This window comes from Theropithecus gelada, chromosome 11 (genome assembly GCF_003255815.1).
Source record: "Theropithecus gelada isolate Dixy chromosome 11, Tgel_1.0, whole genome shotgun sequence".
NCBI lineage: Eukaryota > Metazoa > Chordata > Mammalia > Primates > Cercopithecidae > Theropithecus > Theropithecus gelada.
The window spans coordinates 45,423,810-45,440,391 of NC_037679.1; the positions used below are offsets into that span (position 1 = coordinate 45,423,810).

The 16,582-nt window shown below is 34.7% G+C and overlaps 1 protein-coding gene across 4 annotated transcripts in view; it reads right to left on the reverse strand.

The window, feature by feature from the left end:
- MGAT4C (MGAT4 family member C) overlaps positions 1 to 16,582 on the reverse strand; it is a 912,166-nt gene that overhangs the window by 287,519 nt on the left and 608,065 nt on the right. Inside the window, exon 1 of one of the 4 annotated variants that reach the window (XM_025402522.1) lies at positions 13,554 to 13,922. The exons of 1 other annotated variant lie outside the window; for it this stretch is intronic. The gene's annotated coding sequence lies outside the window, so the exon portion shown is untranslated. Of the gene's footprint in view, positions 1 to 13,553; positions 13,923 to 16,582 lie in introns of those variants that run through there. 2 more of the 4 variants (XM_025402521.1, XM_025402520.1) reach the window with 2 other exon arrangements.

Consider the following 16,582-nt stretch of genomic DNA (forward strand, 5'->3'; position numbering starts at 1 on the left):
GCCTCCCAGTGTCTCAGAAGTTATCCCCACTCTACTGGCAACCTCCATCTTTTCATTATACCATCACACTGCCCAGTTGCCTCCCTTTGCTTGGGTCTTTTCATGACTGAGGCTCTGGGAACATATTTAAGGACTTTGGAGTGATATTTAAATTCTGCCTAGGGCCTCAACCTCAAGTAGAACAAGTTCCCTTTTATGCAATTATGCAGACATTGGTTATAGAGCTGCACCCATTCAATCTAACTCCAGAGAACATGTTAGAAAAACTCCCCAGTTGCAGGATCCTGCAATGCAAAAACATGTAAAACATTCCCCTTCAGCTCACTGGCTGCAAAGCTGGATTTGGTAAACATAGATACTGCCTCAGGTTCAATCTATCTTTCCCTTGAATCTGCATCATTTCTTTTATTTAAGTGGCCTCTCAGATTCCTTTATGTTGATACTTTGTCCATGTGAATACGCATGGACCCTTTAAACAAGTATCTTTTTTGCTATTTCTTCTACAGAGTATTTCACATGTAATGACTTCTTTGTAACTCCTGTACTTTCTGTTTATCGGGACACATTGACTTTGGACTAAAGTTTCAAGAGCCTTTATCAATTTTATTTGATTGTCCGGGGAAGTACTTTAGAGTAGAAAAAAAAAAAAAAAAGGGTATTTCAAGGCAAATAGAAAGAATACAAGAGAAGGAAAAATGGAGGAAGGGGGTTGCTGAAAACCTAGCTCTCCCATCTGAACTTACCTTTATACAGTGGCGTGAGTAAGGCACTAATCCCCTACTCCCCACCACATATATAATCACACACATATACACATACAACACACACCTCCCAGTTCCTTATGGGCTCTAATGGCTCCTCAGAACTTTCAGCTATGAAAGTTAAGGGAACTGACTCTAGCTACTAACAGAGCCAAGGAATAAGAGATCTTTTAGGTATTTTGCATTTTTAAGCACATTAACATTAAGGTGGTCCCAAGTGATAAAATCTGCAATGATACTCTTGACTTTCCTCCTCTTTGACAATGGGTTGAAAATAGGGGTTTCTAACTGAAAATGTACTCTTTCCAAATAGTCTAATTAGTGGCAAACCCTGCAGTCATTTCTCCAGGTCTCCAAACTCAAAATGAGTACACGAGGGTAGAATTTCTTTTTGAGCTCACAGGGTAGGCAGCTGCCATCTCACCTGGCTCCAATCATCAATTTCTCTTGGTTACTGACAAATTTTTCTCAAGCAAAATTACTCTTGTTGGGTGAGCTCTGCTACTTGCAAGTTTAGGGAAATTAATAGAATATCTCTAACAAATGATTTGGCAGTGGCAGCTGACAGTCTCTTAGAGGTCTCTGAGAATGTTCTGTGATTGTTCCATGTGGTAGACACACCTTGAGGTGACCCTCAATGATTCACATTCTTGTCTTATTCCCTCCCCTTGAGTGTGGGCAGAACCTATGACTTATAGCCAATAGAACAAGGTAAATGTGATGGGTCTCTCCCATGATTTTATTAGACTATGTAAGATTCCATTTTAGCAGACTTAAGCAAGAGATTCTCCTGCTAGCTTTGAAGAAGTAAGCTTCACTGTTATGAAAAGGCCTGTGAAAGAGCCTCCTAGCAAGGAACTAAGGTGGCCTATAGATTGTGAGGGTGGTACCCTACTGAGCCATCAGGAAAAGAGGGACTTCCATTCTACAGCTGCAAGAAACACAATTCTGCCAAAAACTTGGTCTGAAAATGAACCCTGAACTCCAGAGATAAAAAAAGATTAGTAGACACCTCTATTCAGCCTCTTGAGACCCATGAATAAAAGACTTATCCAAGCTGTGTCTATATTGCTGCCCGTAGAAACTGCGAGATAATAAACGTCTATTGTTTTCAGCATCTAAATTTGTGGTAATTTGTTACACGGCAATATAAAACAAATACATTTTTTTATGCAGTGAGAAGAGTCCAGGAGGAGAAAAGACTGTCCACATTAAGCCTGCCCCTGTGACTTTTAAGGCTATGGTGCTGCTGGTGGCGTTTGCCATTTTTCTTACTAAGATAAAAAAGTGAATTAAGATGAAAGAAATGCAAGAGAAATGCTTATAAATACTAAGAACAGCAGCATCTTGCCTAGGTCATACCTACGCCTACATGCACACAAGCAGTGCACATCCTATACTTTCTAGAATGCTTTGCACTGTTTAATGATCCTGGGCAGACACTTGCTAACTACCCTCCAGGCATATTTTTACCAACTAGATTGGGAAAGAGGATGACTGCCACAGCAGCTCGGGGGTTGTGTCAGAAACTCTCAGGATGTAAGTTGTTTCTACCAACACTGTTGGGGCAGGAGACAGACGGGGATTAGTGAAGGGGTGGATTTCATTGCCACCCTCTAAAAGCAGCTTTTTCTCTCACCGCAGACCTTCTAGTTCTGGCTCTACAACTAAGTTCTAACAGAGTACCCCAAATTAAACTCTAATAGAAAAATCCTTTCAGATTATGGCTCCCTAAAGGGATCTAAGCCTGGGGTTTCTCATCATACATTCATTTAATCAACATTTAATGAGCTTCTACTCTGCGTTAGCACTGCTGATATAGCAATGGATAAAACTTATAAAATCCCAAAAGACATAGAGCCTACAGGCTAATGGGGGATACAGAAAAGGCAATGGTCAATTTAAATACATTATAGGGAAAGTAAAAATGCTTTCTGAGCACAAAAGAGGGACACCTCACCCATCAAAGAGGTTCTAGAAAGAAACCCCAAACACCGCAAGTAAAGATGAAAAGGAATTGACATAGCAGACTTCTTCAAACAGAAAGAATATGTGCCAATGCCCAGAGGTGAGTTTCAGGGAGCAGCAGAACTGAAGCATGGGGTTTATGGGTGAGTAATAATAATCATAAGGTACAGCATTTATCCAGCATATACTGGGTCAGTGCAGTATTAAATGGATGGTATGCATTATCTCATTTGATCCTCACTTAATCCCTCTGATGAGGCAACTGAGGCACAGAGAAGTTAAATTCTTTGCTCATAGTCATGACACTGGTTAAGTGGGAAGCCAGGAATTAATTCCTAGCCAACTGACTCCTAAGCCCACACTATAATGGCCCAGTCTAAACTCAAAAAAAATACACCAAATGGTGGGATCAGCCCTCTACCCTTCACCAATAGAAACACCAGCTAAACCTATGGGTACAAATCCACCAAGGTTCTACAACTCCCTGATCTCAGACACTCTGACCAGTCCTCGAGTTCTCTTGCCAAAAACAGAGAGGAATAATTAGGTCTCCTGCACTTACTGGGTCTCAGGTTAGCATGCCAGGTTTCCAGATTAAGTTTCTGCCCTTCCTAGGCTTCCTGGAAATTATAATCTTGTCTCTGAGTTCAGTCTTCTTGCCTAGATTCTCCTGTCAGACCTCAGACACCATGTTCTGCCTCCTTTTTTGAACTTCTTTATATTTTGGCCCCATGGGCATCCTCAAATTGTTTTGGGGTGTCTATGTTTCTGTCTGGTTTCTAGGGTCTAGTCATCTTCAGTTTAGCCTGAATACAAGAGATTTCTGAATGAATATCTTTGTCACATAGAGGCGACTGTGATCTTTCCTAGGCATAGTATTGTGGCTAACTGTTCTGGTTTCAAAACCCCCTTTTGATCTCAATTTCTTGGAAACCATAGTGCATCCCAGTGCTCCTTCCATGTTAGCTCCTAGGGTTAGTACTCAAATCCTGTTACTTTGGTTTTCAAACTATTTTGGAAAAAGGTAGAATATAATTTTTCACCTCTCTAGATTATTCAAAAATATCTTGTCCTCTTCTACAACAAGAACAAATTAATTAATGTGATTTCTTTCTAAGTAAATCAGAAATTTCTTGAGAATAAATCTATAATCATCATAGAGCTACCAGAACAAATGGCTCAATGTGTAGCCAAATTTTAAAACAAGTTTCCATCATTATATAGTTTTACATATTTAAACTAAAATAATTTGTATATACATACACATTAATTGTACATTCATATTTATATATTAGAAAGTAGTAGTATTTTCCAATCCAACAGATTTTTAAGCTGTATCTAAAGCATACCTTTCTCTCTTTTGGTTTCAGTTAATTTCATCAATGTCTTACAGTTTAGGAGCTCTTCTATTTAGCAGGCCATGAATATCTTCTAGTGCACCATTGCTTCTTAGAGTATCCTGCAACCTTTTAGAGGGTCTAGGTCTTCATGCCAGAAGGTTTCTTTGTTTATTTGCCTACACACTCATGAACAGTTTACCATCTGTAAACATGCTTATAAATGGCTACTGAAAGAGTCATTTTAAAAGAATAAATTAACTGCTGAGTAAATGACTCCCAAAATTTTCTATATTTGGGGATATATTGCTATCTTTTGTTCTAACTATGCTTGAAATTTTTAAATATAGCTATATGTTCTATAAACATATAGCTTTATTTATCATAACTATGTTTTGTACAAGTTATGAAGACCAATTTACAAAGGTAAATGTTACTTATAATTCATATATCTGCCCACCACATAATTTTTTTCCATTCCTGAAAGAGTTATTATTTGACAGTTCTGACCAGCAAGTCTTTATTCCTTTTCAGTTGGAAATTGCTTGAACATGACTTCAACGCCTAAGTATCAATTTCCTCCTGGACTCCTTGCTATCTAATATCTCAAACTACTTTCTTTAAGGCCACCAGTGACCTTCCCTGCAATTTAAAGTGCAGTTTTCTTTGTTCTATATTTTGAGATTTTCTGCAGCCTTTCATATGATGGGACATCACATTCTCAATTACATTCTTTCTAGTTTTAGTAGCATCAGTTATACCCTGGTACAACTTTTGTACAAACACACTCACATGCACACTGTTTCTATGATGAGTCTGTATCTCTTCATATCTTTCAAGTATCTGTGTGTTACAAATGACCATTAGGGTACCATATTTTTTATTATTCTGTGCATAACTCAAAGGGCACAATCTGTTATCTTACTTAAATACTTATATAATTTAGTTATAGGGTTACACACATATTAGAGGGAAGGAGGCTGCAGAGATGGGCACACATTTTATTTATGCTCTAAGAAAGTCCACTCAAATTTTATTTCTATGATTAACATTTGGTAGCATCTCAGTACTTTGTTGTTGCCAGGTGTAAGTACACTTTTTGCAATCTTCTGTTTACTCACACCATTTATTTACTTGACCATATTTATCTAGCTGATCTCCTTACTCCAGACACTGGAGGTTCAGTGGTGATTTAGAATAGACTCTGGTCATTACTTTCATAAAGATTACAGTCACAAGGGAATGGAAGGGAGGTTATGGGGAAGAGAGGGGAAAGGAGTGTCGTGTTCAGATTTGTATCTCTAGAATAGAGGTTTCAGAGGATTTTCTACCCTCAGCACCATCTTTTCCTTCCTAATCTGAAGTTTTAATAGTCTAAATTTAGTTACCATCCTTATTCAACGGCTCTTTGATTCTGAGTCTCCTTTGTTTGTTCTTCCTCCTCTTCACCAGTTTTAAATAGTGGAATTCCCTAAGGTTTCTTGATAACCAATACCTACGTGTCTTATTTGCTCTTTAGTGGATATCTCAAGCATAGCATGCCTAAAGTACACAAAGAAAAAGAACCCATTTTCTTTCCTTCCTTCCTTCCTTCCTTCCTTCCTTCCTTCCTTCCTTCCTTCCTTCCTTCCTTCCTTCCTTCCTTCTCTCAGGCAACCAGACATTCATTCAGCAAACTTCTGCTGAACACTTTCCTAGGCCATAGGTATTCAGAAAATAATTAGGGAGAATCTTTGACCTCAAGAGCGTAAAATACCCTCTATGATTTGTTACTACAACCCTGTCTGTGAATTTTTTTGTACTTTCTCCCAAATATTTACCTTTCTATATCTCCACCTCCCTAATGCCTCACAGTTTATACTATTTTCTACACTCAGGACCATGTTTTCTTTCTCATGCTAAAATTATCACTTGCACACTCTTATGCAAGATTGCTCTGAAAGTTAATATTAAAGATACAGGCAAATGGGAAGCGGTTCCCTTCCAAGTAGATGGGCAACTGTCTTGCCTCTTCTGTCTTGCCTTTTCTGTCCTATTGCCTGTTGTGCTCTGCTATGACACACATTTTCTTGATGCAACACCACCACCATCATTATGTAACTTCACCACCTATCAGAGTACCTATAACACTGTAGATGGGAGAGGTCATACATAAAGCCTAATTCGTTTTGCCCTCTTTGAATGCCACCTAAATATATTGGAATTTCACCATGATGAAATAAGTGAATAAACTTAGAATAAATTTCTGAGAGACAGCCTAAGAGACAGCTGTGAAACTGGCTAGTGTTAATGCTCTGTTCCCATGCTGAGGACCTCTTTCCATCTTCCCCCATTTATTTGTGTTCACTATAAATCACATGCCACTTGAGAAAATTTTATACCAAGAAAAGAATGATACAATGCTTATTGTTTTCTTTTAAAATAATTATTTAATATATAAGCTTTATATAATGTTGTTCAGATAATTTAAAAATAAGTGCAATGAATTGAGTTATTCTATAAGAAGATCCTTTCCCTGGATCTTCCCACTGACCTCAGCCCAATAGTAAAGCATTTGGTCATTCAGCAGCATACAGTTCCCATCCTTAGTTCATGTTCGCTTAAGTTCATAAATAGTCAATAAATACTGATATCAGAAACTCTTTCCCAAACTCTGGTATTCCTCTCAATTATGTCACGTGTGACCCACTTTTATATTTTTGAGTAATTAATCACCCCATCCAATATTATCCATTATTTAAAATAAATTAATAGATTGATATACCTAGTAAAGTTAGTGGAAACTAATGAAGTGGAATGTCTTGACTATTCCTGTTCCTTTGACGTGTCAGACTGCTTTAAATTGTTCCAAATAATCCTGCTTCTTATCTCGTTTAGGAAGCATTCTTCATTTTCTCAAAACCACAGTGATCCATCCCATAACAACCCTTCTAGAGTATTTAAAATTTGAATAACCTAATTTAAACATCCAGCCAAGGTTTAAAGTTATGCAGTTATGACAGTTGTCCTTACTGGTTATTTACAACTAGAATCTGTTCTGATACCTTGGTGCAAATTTTTAGCTCTCCCTCACTCCTGCCTTTGCTTATGATAAGCAACTTGACCTTAACCGAACACACTGTGCTTTCTCTTCTCATTTTGACTTTGTTCTTAATGAGGTCCCTCTCTCTGAAATATACTTTGCCCAACTATACTTGAAAAGGTCTCTAATTTTCCAATATTTAGCTAAGGGACCGTTTATTTTTAAAGATTTTCCAGATTTTTACACATAGAATAAATCACTCCTTGTGTGTGTCCCCTGAGCACTCTGTGCATATCTCTAATGTAAAACTTATCACAATGGATTGTGATTATTTATTTCCAACTTTGTGTTGACCACTGGACCATGAACCCCTGGAGAGCAGCGGTGGTGCTCTGTTCACTGCTGGCATGCCATAAGTGCTCGGTAATTGAGTGGCTGAACTTTAAATAATTTGTAGAATGAGTCAGAGCACTTAAAAGTGAAGGGAAAATACCTTAGGGGAATGAATAGATTTTTAAAAAATATTTTACACATTCATTAATGCCTTGATTCTACAAGATTATAAACCATGGATAAGAATAACCTAACTTAAACATTACATTTTTTATCCTTTTCTATTTGTATCTCTCTTGAAGTAATATTAGGTACATGTTAGATGCTTCATTAAAACAAAACAAACAAGCGACCTATACACACACACACACACACACACACACAAATACAGGGTGAGAGAGAGAGAGAGAGAAAGAGAGAGACAAAGAGATTTTTAAAATAAAGACATACTTTGCCTCTAATGAGTAGGTTAAGAATACAGAATGTCATAAGTAAAGAAGAACTGAAAAACTTTAACTCAATTCTCTACCACTTCATCACCAATATGAGACAATGGACTGTTGAAAAGCAGAGACTGTTGATCTCTACATATATCAGACAAATAAAACTTTTATAACTCCAGGTTTGAAACTCTCATTGACATCCGAATAATCATAGAATTAAAAGTAGCGAAGTAACAGAGTAAAAGATAAAAGGTAAAGCTATAAGACTTTCTATTTTATTATGTACTTACATTTGTGTATATATATGATATCCCATATTATATTATTTAGAATTGGGAAAAGTTCCTAAAATTTATTTAATTCATTTTTTACATCTTACAATAGTTAAAATTAAAACATCAGAAATTTTATATGCAGTAAATGATTAACCCATGTCTACCGATAAAATCTACAATCAGCATCTAGTTTCAAAAGTAATTAGCATGATTCATTCCCAAAATTGTGTGTTTGTACTATACCAGAGTTTTAATGTTAGTGAATAGCAATTTTTAATGAAACTCCTGAATGAATTGAAAGAAACACCCACACAATACTAAGCAAGTCAGTAACAACGAAAATACTAAAGAGTGGCAATACTAATTGAACATTTACTATAGGCAAGGCATCGTTCTCCATGCTTATAAGATCAGTTCATGAAATTTTCATAACAACCTTATGAGGTAGGTACTTTTATTTCCCCCTCCCCCCTACTTTTTTTTTTTTTTTTTTTTTTTTTTTTTTTTTTTTATTATGAAGGCATGAAGCCTGAAAAGGGTGGAACAAGAAGAGGGGACCAGACTACCTGAATATAATTTGCACACAATTATTGCATATTCTTACATGCAACAAGTGCATGCAAACAAACAAGAAAGTGTCTTTAAAAGCATCTGCTCTTTTCTTGCTCTGCTGAGCAAAACTGTTTTCTAGCCTGATCATAGCCTCTTCTGTACTTCAAATTGAGAAAAGTTGCTGGAACTTAACTTTACACCTTGCCTCTCATCACAGTAAATTGTGTCGTTTTTTCCCCCATATTATTGATTTTACTCAGCTCAATATTTTATCTGACTGACTGCAGTAGCAATATGTATACTCAGTTTTAGGAAAAACACATTTTCCACATTGACCCAAATGTTAGGGTATACCCTTGAGAGTTTTATGGTATGCTATGGCACACAGGTAGAGAGCCACTTACTTGTGAAAATTTACCTAGACAACCTTTATGTTATGCTCAGTTCCATGCCCCTGAGACCAGTATCAAACACCGAACAACTAACTCTCTGCTTTTGGCAGAATTTAGCATTAAAAAGTACTGTTGTCAGTTTATATTTTCTCATCAAAAATACTATTAAAATTAATTTGTGGATATAAGTAGTTACAAATAGCTAAATCCAAGGCCCAGTGCCTTGTAAAACTTCTTGGAAAAACATCTAGTGCTTAATAGCTCTAGATTATATTTTCATTTTATTCAGTTCTAATGTGAACAAGCTTCTCTGTCTCTAACTCTGAAAGAAGCAGAAAAGTCTTTATAATTTATTAACCCCTGAAAAGGGCACATTCCTTTGTCATCGCTTCAGAGGCAGAGAGAGAAAGCAGATAAAAAAATCACATTCATACTTTCAATTATTGGATTCTAATTTTATTCTCTCATTCTGCATACTTAAAATGGGCATTACTAAAGGGACTAAGTTCAGGGGTATTGTTTTATTATTATGCAATAGTACAAGAGTAAAATATTTTGAGCCAAATCAAGTGTGTTCAGCTAACTTTTGTTGTACAATTTATATGTATGTTCACTAGATAGATTCTTTGGTGGCTAATTAAATGATACTATCTAAAAATGGTTTATCTTCAACTGATAGGTTCTATGTACAGATTGATTTTCTCTGAGGAGGTTGTATTTTAGGCTTTTTATTTCTTTTAAGTCACTGAGTATGTGTAAATAAGTTCAGTAGGGAATAAATATCACTTTTAGTGCCATTGTCCTAGGAACTACCATTACCGTCTACCAAGATACTGAAAAAATTGGCCTTAAAAGATAGATTGTCTCTAGTTTGCTTGTTCAAACACAAACTACTATCATTTGTGAGATATTAAGGTTTTTAATTAAAATAAAAAATTTCTTCACTTTTTTATTCTTTTGCTTAAACTTTAAAGAACCTTATCCAAAGTCAAACAACTGTAAACTTGGCATACTCTTACCAGCAAATAATTGATTGTAAAATAGACAATAAAAATAAAGCTAGCTTGCTTCAACATACATTATAAATACAAGATAATTTTGTCCAAAAATGCTTGATACTGTTTTTGGGATCCACCACAAACTATTTTATTCTTATAATATTTCAGTGACCACATTCAGAATCAAGTATGAGTTATAAAATATTTGACAGACTTTTCACAAAACCCAAATACAATGTAAAAATCTATTTTAGATTAAAACATACCTGAGAACTTAGAGACACAGAGAAACACAAGAAATGCAAATGAGTTTGTCCTTTAACTCATGTTTCCTACTTCCCATAAAGTTTTTGGCTTTAATTAGCCACACCTTAAAATACATTCTACATTTGTAGTAATTTAAAGATGAGAACTTTTCGGGTAGAAAAAAAAATAATATATGCAAGAACAAGAATTGTTTTTCATTGTTCAGTTATAAATGCCAAGTACCTAGAAGAGTGCCTGGCATGGAGTAGATACTCAAGAAAAGTGACTGATTAGATAATCAGCTGTATTAAGGGAGGGAGAGAGAGAGAAAGAGAAAGAAAATAAGAAAGAGAAATTGATTGATTTGGGGAACTGAAATTTGTAAACCTGTTTCTGGGTCCTAGTTCTTGCATTTACTGACTTACTGACTGGGTGATCTTTGGAAACAAGTTACAAATTATCAGTTTCTGTTTCCTTAGTTGCATAATATCAATTATTTTATCGCATATCAATTGTTAAGAATTAAATATATATGTACACAATGTTGATTAAAAGACCTTTAAACTTTAAAATACATAAAACATTACATTTATGTACCTAAAATATATACCTAAATATCCAGACATTCATGCAGTAAGTCCAAGCTGTCCAAGATGACATCATAGTTACTATATTTTTTGTCTTAAGCAAAAAGTTGGCCTGGAATGCCCAGAATTTCACACTGTCAAGGCAAGCATAGAATTCATGATCATTCAAGTGCTTGAACTGAGAAACTAAAAAAACAAGCAGTATTGTGCATTCAATCACTACAAGAAACTAACAAAGGGGCTTACATTAAACTAAAATCTAGAAAAGTATTAAAACATACAAAAAGAGTATTATTTTGCAATAGGTAAAAACATAATTTGAGGAATAATTTTCAAAAGAAAAAATATATCACCCCCAGTGTATGGAGTATGCAGAGAACTTCAGAAGAGTTAATAAGAATCTTTCCATGGCTATTTTTTTCCATCTCTTCTTAATATTGGTTACATAAATCAGACAAAGATCATATGTATTTAAAAGGAAGCAGATAACACAGTCATACATGTAACATCACACATCATTTGTTTATGTCACTCTGTACTGAGAAGCCTTCCTAGGGACTTTGTGGCATAGGAAATTGCTATGATCCCATTGATGTCCTCTCTTACATTAAAAATAATAACAAAAAAACTTCCTGTGAAATGAATTAAGTCCATTAGCCAGGTAGCTCATATCCTGTGTACTTGCGTTGCATAAAGTTGTCCAAAGGAAAAGGAGGAGATAAGCACTTAAACATACTGCAATCACCATCAACATAGTGCATTTGTGACTAGCAAGGCTAATACTGAAAGAATGAATCATACACAGAAAAAAATACATTTAAATGTCTAGATCATTCACAAGCTGAATAAGATTTTCTTCATTGTTGACAGAATGATATAAATAGATTTTTAGAGAATTAATTATTGGGAGACAAATGCTTTTCCCTTAGTTAAGTTTAATCACCTGTGAAAATGACACAGTCAATACCACTGGGTTTTTCAACTCCACTTTAGAGTACTTAGGGAAAGAAAAAAAAAAATCATTTCAAAGCAGTGACTCATTACGCTTTCAAGCTCATATCATCAAAACTTTTAGATTTGAATTTAAATTTTGAAATTCACAGAATATACCAACTTAAATTTTCCTGAGTAAAAAATTAACTCTAGATGTGTATCGGAAGCTTTTTGAGGTTTTGTTGATTATATATGGTTGTGGCTGAGACATTAAGTTCACTTGTTTAGATTTCATTAATACACATCTGACACTTTCTATAAACTTAGTTTTGTTCAGACCTGAATTGACTAAAGGAGACAATTCAAACAACAGTAATGTCTAGAGCTGCCAAACAGGACTGGGCTAACAGAAGATACAGAGTGTGACATAGCTGAGAAACCCCTGCTGTCTTACAGCTCAACTCGAGAATCTCCAAATCCTGATTTTTAATTATCAAAATTACTAGTTTGCGAAGGCAGAAATATTCTATGTTAAAGGCAGAGTAAAAATAAATCTAAAAAGTATAAGCACATCAACGCTGGATGAACAAGCCATTATTCAAAAGTTTTATTACCCTAGGAGGAATGGAGATGCTATTAAAATAAAAGAGCGTGTTAAATAAAATAACAGCTAATTACACTTTTCTGTGGCTTTATTTCATAAATAACTGCATTCAACTTTAAAATAACAACCGTGCGCTACTTTCTACCATAATAATAGACAACATTTGAGGGGATACGAATATTTTTGAATTCTTCATTCGTTAGCATGTGAACATTCTCAGTCAATTGAAAGCTTTTAGTGTAGTGACTTTTCAGATTCTCTGTCACATTCAATCACCTATCCATAGCAATTCAACAGCTCTAAATATATTCGTTTTGCTACAATATAACAAGATCCTCAGGCATAAATGTTACTACTGACAAATGATTAAATAATATAAAGTACTCTTTTAGGATTTAAATATTTTCTGGCTACATAAAAGACAGTATTTTATTTTGCACTAAAAAGCATAACAAAAATGCAATAAAAGATTTTAATATCTCTTAATTCCAGAAAGAAACCCTTACACACATTCTTAAAATTTTTCGTTATTATTATTTCCTTAGATTTAAATGGTAAATATGAATGTAAAGTCTTACAACTTTATTTCAGAAGACAGAGCCTTTGCTCACTTGGTAAATTTTGTTTTCCCTATATAAATGCAACTTTGCAAAACTGTCCCAAAGAACTGCCATTTAACAATTAAAAACTTTGACTCATTTTAAGTCCACAGCAACAATACTTGGTTGACCATTTCTACCACTATTCTTTAATACTAATAGAAAAATACAGAGAAATGATGCAGAATGATATACATGCACATATACAGTTTTAAAAACACATCCAAAATTGTGGTCTTATAATAGCAGTTACTTTCCTTTTTCTAAAGCGAAGCTGAATTTACCTGCCATTCATTTTCTGCTGCAAATTAGTTTGTCAGGTACACGTTAGCAAGCTCTTTCTTCAATTCATTTTGCTAACTCCATAGTCCTTTAAATAATGATAAACATTCCTGAATAAAAGCTTACCAGATAGTAATCCTCTTTGACCCTTATACTACTTCATCTGTAAGACACATCTACCTTTATTTTAAAAGAGAAGGTAAAACGGAAGAATCCCTTACCAGAGACAGAGAAAACAATTCGTTCAGCTAGATCCAACAGTGCTCTGTGCAGCCTGGCAGCATGAGTGATCCTTGGGCCTCACACAAAAGCGAGATAATTGGCTCTCAATGAAGAGATGTAAACATCCATCATAATGGCACTGTGCTGAAACTGAACGCCACCTCAGCTGTTCTATGTACTCCGACTGGAAGATGATGTCACAAACATCAACTGGGTGTACTCTCATTGGCTTCTGTTACCTGGAATCATATCTTAACCCTAAACTGTCAGCTGCAAATTAAAATGCTCATTTCTGACTATAATTTCTGCCTTTAAAAGGAGAGTGAAAATAATGTTGAGCTCCTGGGGGATCACAAACTGAAAATACTGCCCTATAAATATGCTAAGACTGATTTACCTAATTAATTAATCAGAATTAGTGAAAATGTTATTTTTCAAATGTGTTTTGTTAAGTAACAGTGTTTACAAAAGGTATTTGACAGAATGGATATTAAAGGACAAGATGTATGTAATCATAGCATCTGGAATTTTAAATTTTGTAATTACTTTGCATTGATTTTACAGTACTAGCCCCTGAGATTTAAGAAACTCAAATTGAGAAAAATTATAATATAGTCAATTGTACAGTGAAGTTTTCAGTCAATTTTTTCAGAGCAGCCATTTGTGTTTTTAAATCTTCTAATAAAAACACAAAAACGTAAATACATTTTATTCTCTGAGTATTACGTGCTATCTGCAAAGTTTTGTGTAATAAACCTTAAAGTATGAGATATTAAAAGCACAACATCACTAACATAATAATGTTAACTATTGGTTTTTACAAAGAGTAATTTATAAGTCACTGGAACTTCAGACAATTCCATTTCAGTAATTGAAAGTTACTCTATGATATAGTGCTGTTCTCTTTGAGCACACACGGGGTATAATTATCCATATCTTACCTTCTACCTGACAAAAGCCCCAGATTTCTCCTTAGGCTTAAATCCAGTGGGAGAGGAGGATAATGGGCTAAGCTGGTTGCAGCAGCTTGCTGCCAGAGGGACAAAACTACAATCACCTTGAAATATACCCAAGCTTTCCCCACCGAAAAGAGCTGTCAACCGCATAACTGTGAGATGCAAGAATTACCAGAGCTATTCAGTGACCAGTTCCTTCTAAATCTAGCCCAGCCATATCCCAGGGCAAGCCCTTTGAAAGCTGTGCAGCTCAGCATGCAAACAGTACAAGCACCTGGAGAAAGAGAAAGGAAATTCACTTCAACCACCCCAACTTTAGGGAAAGGAAAGCCACCAACAGTGCGCTTGCATGCCTTTATGTTATTTCATTTATTTCTGAATAATGGATTCAGGGCAAATACTTGTTGCATTCCCTCCGCATTTCCAATGACAGAAAATTATTTTTACTCAATGGCCTCAATGAGAGTTCAAAAAGTTGATAATATATGAAAATACACTTTCTTATGTTCATATTTCCTCCCAAGTTCCGACTTTTATGATAGTCAGTTTATTTGATTACTTTGAGTAGCAAGCTAGCACGTGACATGGGAGCAAGAGTTCTAGACTAGGGTTGAAATGATTCAGGCTCCAGTTCTTGCTCCACCACTTACTATCTGTAAAAACTCTGGTAACTTAACATCTTTTATGTATAGACTGAGAATGGTAATGCTACATACAGCAAAATAATAATAATAGATATAGGGATCAGATGAGACAATGCATAGAAACTTGCCATATAAAATAAAACGTATTACATAAACATAAGATATAATAAATATTATTGTTGTTATAAAAGCAATCAAATATGTTCATTTTAAAGACACATGGAAGACTTAAAATTTAAAGTTACTTTAGTGCCCTCAAAATAATGTTATAAATATCTTAAACCCTTAAAATTTCAACTCAAAAATAATGTTGCACATTAACTTGATTTATAACACTGACACTGACTCAATGTGTTTTTTTTTGTTTGTTTGTTTGTTTGTTTAAGTTTTTAACCCTCCCAGAATAATTTGGAATTTAATCATATTAGTCAAGTGCAAGATTCTAGACTCAAGAAGACTATTTGTCAAAATGTACTTTGGGCCAACGTGAAAGACACTGTTTATTTAATTCTGCCTAAAAACTTGGAAGTTTAGATGAAAATGTGTATTAAAAAAGATTCATTGCCAGGCAAAGTGATATAACATTGAATTACAGATCAGAAAGATGAATTTGGACAATGTGAATGTCAACTGTATTTCTGGTAGACGAATGATAAAGCTGAGGTATTATAATTGCTAAGAGGATATGGCAAGCAGAAAAAAAAGTTTACACAATAAAATAAATCCTATATTGCATACATAATATAAAATTTTAATGGTATAAATATTTAATGGCAGAGATAGAAAGCTAGCAAATTAGATCATATCCTGTTGCATGTAGAAAACATGCTGATATATAGATATATACATTCAGTTAATTTTTAAAGACAAATGTATTTTCTGGTAATTTTAGTGCACACAAATCATAACCTCTCTTATTTGTTTTGCATTTGTTTGGGTGACAGAATGCCACATATAATGTGCCTAGAGAAATACAGCAATATAAAGATTGGGAAACTTAAATACTCCTAGTGCTCTGCAGACATTTTTGTTTATTTATTTATTTATCTGTCAATTTCCACAGGTATCAATGTATAGGCATTTTGTATCAATAACCCACATCTTACACAAAATTTGTTTATAAGTGAATAAGGTACTTAGTAAAGAATGCTGGTTATTGCCGGGCGTGGTGGCTCACACCTGTAATCCCAGCACTTTGGGAGGCCGAGGCGGGCAGATCACGAAGTTAGGAGATCACGAAGTTAGGAGATCGAGACCATCCTGCCTAACATGGTGAAACCCTGTTTTTAAAAAAAAAAAAAAAAAAAAAAAAAAAAAAAAAGAATGCTGGTTATTGTTATTAAAATATGTCAATGAGATTTTTTAAGAAAATAGATTTCAATGCTTAATTTTTTTTTTTTTTTTTTTTTTTTTTTTTTTTTTTTTTTT